The following is a 6,646-nucleotide window of genomic DNA, read 5'->3' as shown; positions in this document are numbered from 1 at the left end:
GTCTCAGCTTTGTAAATCTTCAGGAAATAAGAAAACTGATTATCCCTTCCGGTCTTCCATCCTGGCCTGACAGCGTTGATTTTAAATGGCTGTCCAGTTATTACCGATTCGTTTTGGCTGAAAAAATCTTCCTTATCTCATCCCAGCATTTCTTGCCACAGAGAACTGTGCGGCAGAGTTCATGTATATATTTCCTTGTATGGTATTTTGTAAATAACATTCGTTTGCGGCTTGTTTGTATAGGGTATTTAAGGTTCACTCGCCGTTGTTTAATGCTGAAAGGGTTGAGTTGTCTGGAAATCATTTCACAGATGTCTTTAATATAAAGTAATGTGGCTAGGGCTTCTGCAGACGTTGTGTCTGCTAGTGTCAGTTTGTTGATGTGAAATCGTCACACTGGGTATATTGGGTAGGCAAAAGTGAGGACTGCAGATGCTAGAAACCAGAGTTTCGATCAGAGTGGTACTGGAAAGGCACAGCAGGTCAGACAGCTACCGAGGAGCAGGAAAATCGACATTTCGGGCAAAAGCCCTTCATCAGGAATAGAGGCAGGACGCTTCCAGGGATGGCGAGATAAATTGGGGGTGGGGGTGTGCTGGGCCGAAGGGAGAAAAGAGTACAATAGGTGAATGGGGGTGGGGATGGAGGTGACAGGTCCGAGAAGAGGGTGCAGCGAACATTTGAGAAGGGATATTGGCAGGTAGGACAGGTCATGAGGACAGCGCTGAGCTGGAAGGTTGGAACTGAGGTAAGGTGGGGGGAGGGGAAATGAGGAAACTGGTGAAGTCCACATTGATGTCCTGGGGTTGAATTTATCCGAGGCGAAAGATGGGGCGTTCTTCCTCCAGGCATCGGGTGGGGAGTGAGCGGCGATGGAGGAGGCCCAGAATCTGCATGTCCTCAGCAGAGTGGCAGGGGGAGTTGAAATGTTGGGCCAGAGGGTGATGGGGTTGATTGGTGCGGGTGTCCTGGTGATGTTCCCTCAAGCGCTGTGACCTGACTCTGCGTGGAGTCTCCCAATGTAGAGGAGACCGCATCGGGAGAAATGGATAAAAGCAATGACATGGGTGGAAGCCTTCTCCTGATCGTGGCCCGGGTTCGATTTCCGGGCAGGGAAGCAATTTACAATAGAGCTGTGAAATGGCATTGCTGTCTCCCTGGTGGTCTAGTGGTTAGGATTCGGCGCTTTCACCGCTGCGGCCCCCGTACGATTCCCCGTCTGGCAAGTGGTTCTCAGTGGATCTTTTGCCTACCCATTCTCCTTAAATGCGCTGAACAGTTGCTTATTGGTCTTCGTCGTTACTGGCTGCTGCAGTGTGTATTGCCTCGTTGAAATAGTGCCCTGATTCAGACTTGTTTGTATGTGTCGGGATCATTGCTTCTGTAGCTAAGTACTTGGTTCGTGTGTGTTGTTTTCCTGTAGACGCTGTTTTGAATTTCCCATTGACTGTTCGATTTACTGTGACATCTAGAAAGGAAACTTTGTTGTTGTTTTCCTCTTTTGTGAATTTTATGCCAGTAAGGATATTGTTGATGGTGTTGTAGTTTTCCTCTAATTTGCTTCATTTTTTGATGACAAAAGTGTCATCACTGTGGCGGACACAAAGTTTGCGTTGGATCGTTGGAAGGGCTGTTGGTTCGAGTCTCTGCATTATTGCTTCTGCTAGGAATCCTGATACTGGTGGTTTCATTGGTGTTTCGTTGATTTGTTTGTAGGGCTTGTTACTGAATATGAAGTGGGTGGTAATGCACAGTTCCACGAGCTGGATAGTGCTATCTTTGCTGATGAAGTTGGTGCTGTGTTTGTGTCTTTGGTTCTTCGAGTCGTGTCTCCAGTTTTCTCTGGCTACGTTGATGTTAATGGATGTGAACAGGGCTGTTATGTCAAAGGACATCATTATTCCATCCTCTTCTATCTTAGAGTATTTGGTGTTCAGGAATTCTTGGATGGAGTAAATGGAGTGGCGTGAATCTTCGACTTGGTGTTTTAGTCTTCAGTGGAGGCCTTTGACTAGTCTGTATATTGGTGTTCCAAGAAGTGAGACTATGGCCTGAGGGGGGCTCCTGGTTTGAAGAGGAGGAGAACAACAACAAAGTGCCATTCCTAGATGTCACAGGAGAGCGAACAGTCAATGGGGAACTTCAAACTAGCGTCTCCAGAAAAACAACACACGCAAAACAAGTGCTTAACCACAGAAGCAATCATCCCAACACCCACAAACGAAGCTGCATCAGGACATTATTTCAATGAGCCACTACACACTGCATATAGAGGATTATAAAATCATGAGGGATACGGATGAGGTGAACAGCAGGTGTCCTTTCCCTCAGCTGGGGGTTTCAGGATCAGGGAGCAAATATTTTGAGGTGAGTAGAGAAAGATTTTATAAAGACTGGACAAGGTTCGTTTTTTAAGAGAGTGGTCTGAGTGCAGAATGAATGTCCAGAAGAAGTCATAGAGTCATAGAGATGTACAGCACAGAAACAGACTGTTTGGTCCAACTTGTCCATGCCGACCAACTATCCCAACCCAGTCTAGTCCCACCTGACAGCACACGGCCTCATATCCCTCCAAACCCTTCCTATTCAAATACCTAAGCAAATGCCTTTTAAATGTTGAAATCGTACTAGACTTCACCACTTCATCTAGCAGTTCATTCAATAAACGTACCATCCTCTGCGTGAAAAAGTTGCCCCTCAGATCTCTTTTGTACCTTTCCCCTCTAACGCTAAACCCATACCCTCTCGTTCTGGACTCCCCCACCCCAGGGAAAAGACTTTGTCTATTTATCCTATCCATACCCCTCATGATTTTATACACGCACAGTTACAACGTTGAAAAGACATTTGGATAAGTACATGAATATGAAAGGTTCGAAGTTTTATGGGCCAAACACTGGTAGGTGGGACGAGTTTAGTTTGAGAACATACTCAGCATGGACGAGTTGGATGAAGGGTCTGTTCAGTGCTGTCTGACTCTGTGACTGACCTGTACTAGTCTTAAAACCATTTTCTTACCTCCCCCCATAACCATCCACTTCTTTGTTGTTCAAAACTCAGATGAACTTAGCCTTGAATATGTTCAATGACCCCACTTCTGAACTGAATTCCTCTTCGTCATATACCATTTGCCTCTCTCATTGCCTGCTGCATCTGCCCGACAACTGGCATTGACTGGAGTGGAGGGACTCTGAGACCCCTTTGTACATCCATACATCATTCCTGATGAAGGGCTTGTGCCCGAAACGTTCACTGACCTGCTCCTCAGATGCTGTCTGACCTGTTCTGCTTTTCCAGTGCCACATTTTTCGACTTTCACCTCTAGTCCTCACTTTCTCCACATTCCAATATATCACCATTTAAACAATGCACTGCTTTTTTTTTAAACAGCCAAGGCTATAACAACACATTCCGGCACTGCACTTGCCATGTGTTTGCCAATTGAGACACAGACCTGGACCAAGTTCGGGAAGAGGCAAAACACTGAGTTCTGAACAAAAACCGTAGCACACTCAAAACGTCGGCTCTGTTTACCTTTCCACAGATGCAGCTCGACCCGTTGGCTTTCTGCAGTATTCGCTGTGTTTGAACTGATCGAAGACAATGGTAATTCTGAGCGGCGCAGGTTGAATTATAAATTGAATAGTAGCTTCCTCAACGAGAGAGTGCCTGGGTTGCTCGGACCTGTCTCTGTGGCGCAATTGGTCGGCGCGTTCGGCTGTTAACCGGAGGGTGGGTGTCTCGAAACCACTCAGGGACGGAGCGCTTGTTGTTCACGCTCCTACCGCTTTCTTGGCTGCAAAGATGCGCGTTTTTAATGGTGTCAGGAAAATCTTTCCCAAATGGAAACCTTTTCCACTGAGGAAGCACAAAGGGGTTTCTGAATTGATTGAATTTCTAACGTAAAGGACTGCGGATTCTAACAGTTCGAGACAGAAAGCGAAACTGCTGGAGCAACTCAGTAGGTTTGGCTGTACCTGGATGAGGAAAAAAAAGTTCTGAAATGTTGTCTCTGATTCTCTTTCTACAGATGCTGCCTGACCTGCTGAGTTGCTCCTGCAATTACTGGTTTTGTTTTTAACTGAACGTCCATTTCATCTTTCGGGATGAAACACCCAGACTCGCCGTTTGCAGATATTTAACCCTTTCGAAACCTGTGAAGTGATTGGATTCAAACAAACTCTGCAATGATTTACTCTTTCTCAGCTCCACAGGCAGAGAGTCCTGGGAAATGAAGCTGTCAGTGTGGTTCTGTATTGGTGGGCAGAGTGGTGAATGCGAAGGACATGAAATCCATTGCGGTTTCCCCACGCAGGTGTGAACCCTGCCGGCTACAGTTGCGAACTGTCGTCAACAAGAAAGGGAGATTGATCCACGGCTTTTTGAAAGATGCAAATCAGTGGAGGGGTTGAAATATTTCAATCACATTGGGACTTGTCGGGAATCTGCAACCCACTGCCTGTCAGGGTGGAACAAGCAGATATCTCCAGAGCTGCTTTTGTGGATATGAGCCAAGAGTTTGGAAATGAGACTAGAACAGTGAGGGGCGTGAAGTCGTGATCGAAATGAAGCAGGTACCTAAGGACAAAGGTGTTTTATTTGCCAGTGAAAGATACTGCTTCACAAAGTTGGAACTATGGAAGGGAAGCAGTGACGGTGATTATCTTTGGTTGTTCACCTTGTCAATGTTCCCATTGCTGCGCATGTCCGTATTAACGTCAGAACTCTGCAGCATGGTGGCGTCAGGTCCGCACAGGGCCGCGGCGCAATGGATGACGCATCTGACTCCACCTACCTGTTTGAAATGCAACTCACAGCTTCTTCACACACCCCAATTAATCTTTCTCATTGTCCTGAAGCCGGCATACGGTTTGAATTCCCGATCTGCGGGAATGAGAATCTTTTCATTGTCTCGCGTCAGGAAGTGTCCCTGAGAACATCAGAGTCACGTCACAGCGCTGTCAGAGGAGGGGAAGCTGAAAAAGCCCCACACGCTGCTCATGGGCACATTTCACTTTCCAAAACTCACCGCCCCAACCACTGCGGCTTCTGGGAGTGGAAAGGGAAGAAACGCCAAAACCCAGTCTCAGCTTTGTAAATCTTCAGGAAATAAGAAAACTGATTATCCTTTCCGGTCTTCCATCCTGGCCTGACAGCGTTGATTTTAAATGGCTGTCCAGTTATTACCGATTCGTTTTGGCTGAAAAAATCTTCCTTATCTCATCCCAGCATTTCTTGCCACAGAGAACTGTGCGGCAGAGTTCATGTATATATTTCCTTGTATAGTATTTTGTAAATAACATTCGTTTGCGGGTTGTTTGTAAAGGGTATTTAAGGTTCACTAGCCGTTGTTTCATGCTGAGAGGGTTGATTGTCTGGAAATCATTTCACAGATGTCTTTAATGTAAAGTAATGTGGCTAGGGTTTCTGCAGACGTTGTGTCTGCTAGTGTCAGTTTGTTGATGTGAAATCGTCACACTAGGTTTATTGGGTAGGCAAAAGTGCGGACTGCAGATGCTGGAAACCAGAGTTTAGGTCAGAATGGTGCTGGAAAAGCACAGCAGGTCAGACAGCTTCCGAGGAGCAGGAAAATCGACATTTCGGGCAAAAGCCCTTCATTAGGAATAGAGGCAGGACGCTTCCATGGTTGGCGAGATAAATTGGGGGGTGTTGGGCCGAAGGTAGCAATGAGTACAATAGGTGAATGGGGGTGGGGATGTAGGTGACAGGTCAGAGAGGAGGTGGAGCGAACAGTTGAGAAGGGAGATTGGCAGGTAGGACAGGTCATGAGGACAGCGCTGAGCTGGAAGGTTGGAACTGAGGTAAGGTGGGGGGAGGGGAAATGAGGAAACTGGTGAAGTCCACATTGATGTCCTGGGGTTGAATTTATCCGAGGCGAAAAATGGGGCGTTCTTCCTTCAGGCATCGGGTGGGGAGTGAGCGGCGATGGAGGAGGCCCAGGACCTGCGTGTCCTCGGCAGAGTGGGAGGGGGAGTTGAGAGGGTGATGGGGTTGATTGGTGCGGGTGCCGTGGAGATGTTCCCTCAAGCGCTGTGACTGGACTCTGCGAGGAGTCTCCAGTCTCCCCAATGTAGAGGAGACCGCATCGGGAGCAATGGATACAAGCAATGATGTTGATGGAAGCCTTCTCACGATCGTGGCCCCGGTTCGATTTCCGGGCAGGGAAGCAATTTACAATAGGGCTGTGAGGTGGCGATGCTGTCTCCCTGGTAGTCTAGTGGTTAGGATTTAGCGCTTTCACCGCTGCGGCCCGGGTTCGATTCCCGGTCAGGGAAGTGTTTTTCAGTGGATCCTTTGCCTACCCAATCTACTTAAATGCGCTATACAGTTACTTATTGGTCTTCGTCGTTACTGGCGACTGAAGTGTGCAGTGCCACGTTGAAATAGTGTCCTGATTCCGGCTTGTTTGTATGTGCAGGGATCATTGCTTCTGTAGCGAAGTACTTGGTTCGTGTGTGTTGTTTTCCTGTGGACGCTGGTTTGAATTTACCATTGACTGTTCGCTCTACTGTGACATCTAGAATTGGCACTTTGTTGTTGTTCTCTTCTTTTGTGAATTTTATGCCAGTAAGGATATTGTTGATGTGTTGTAGTTTTCCTCTAATTTGCTTCATTTTTTGATGAC

The 6,646-nt window shown here is 47.1% G+C and overlaps 1 non-coding gene across 1 annotated transcript; it reads left to right on the top strand.

Moving 5' to 3' along the window:
* The first annotated feature begins 6,224 nt into the window (after positions 1-6,224).
* Positions 6,225-6,296, top strand: trnae-uuc (transfer RNA glutamic acid (anticodon UUC)). Its single transcript has one exon. It is a non-coding gene; the product is annotated as a tRNA-Glu (tRNA).
* The last annotated feature ends 350 nt before the right edge of the window (positions 6,297-6,646 follow it).

This window comes from Chiloscyllium plagiosum, unplaced genomic scaffold, assembly GCF_037043375.1.
Source record: "Chiloscyllium plagiosum isolate Xiang-an unplaced genomic scaffold, Cpla_swu_hap1 HiC_scaffold_27, whole genome shotgun sequence".
Lineage (NCBI taxonomy): Eukaryota > Metazoa > Chordata > Chondrichthyes > Orectolobiformes > Hemiscylliidae > Chiloscyllium > Chiloscyllium plagiosum.
Note: the sequence above shows the minus strand (reverse complement) of the source record. Positions and strands in the feature narration are given on the sequence as shown.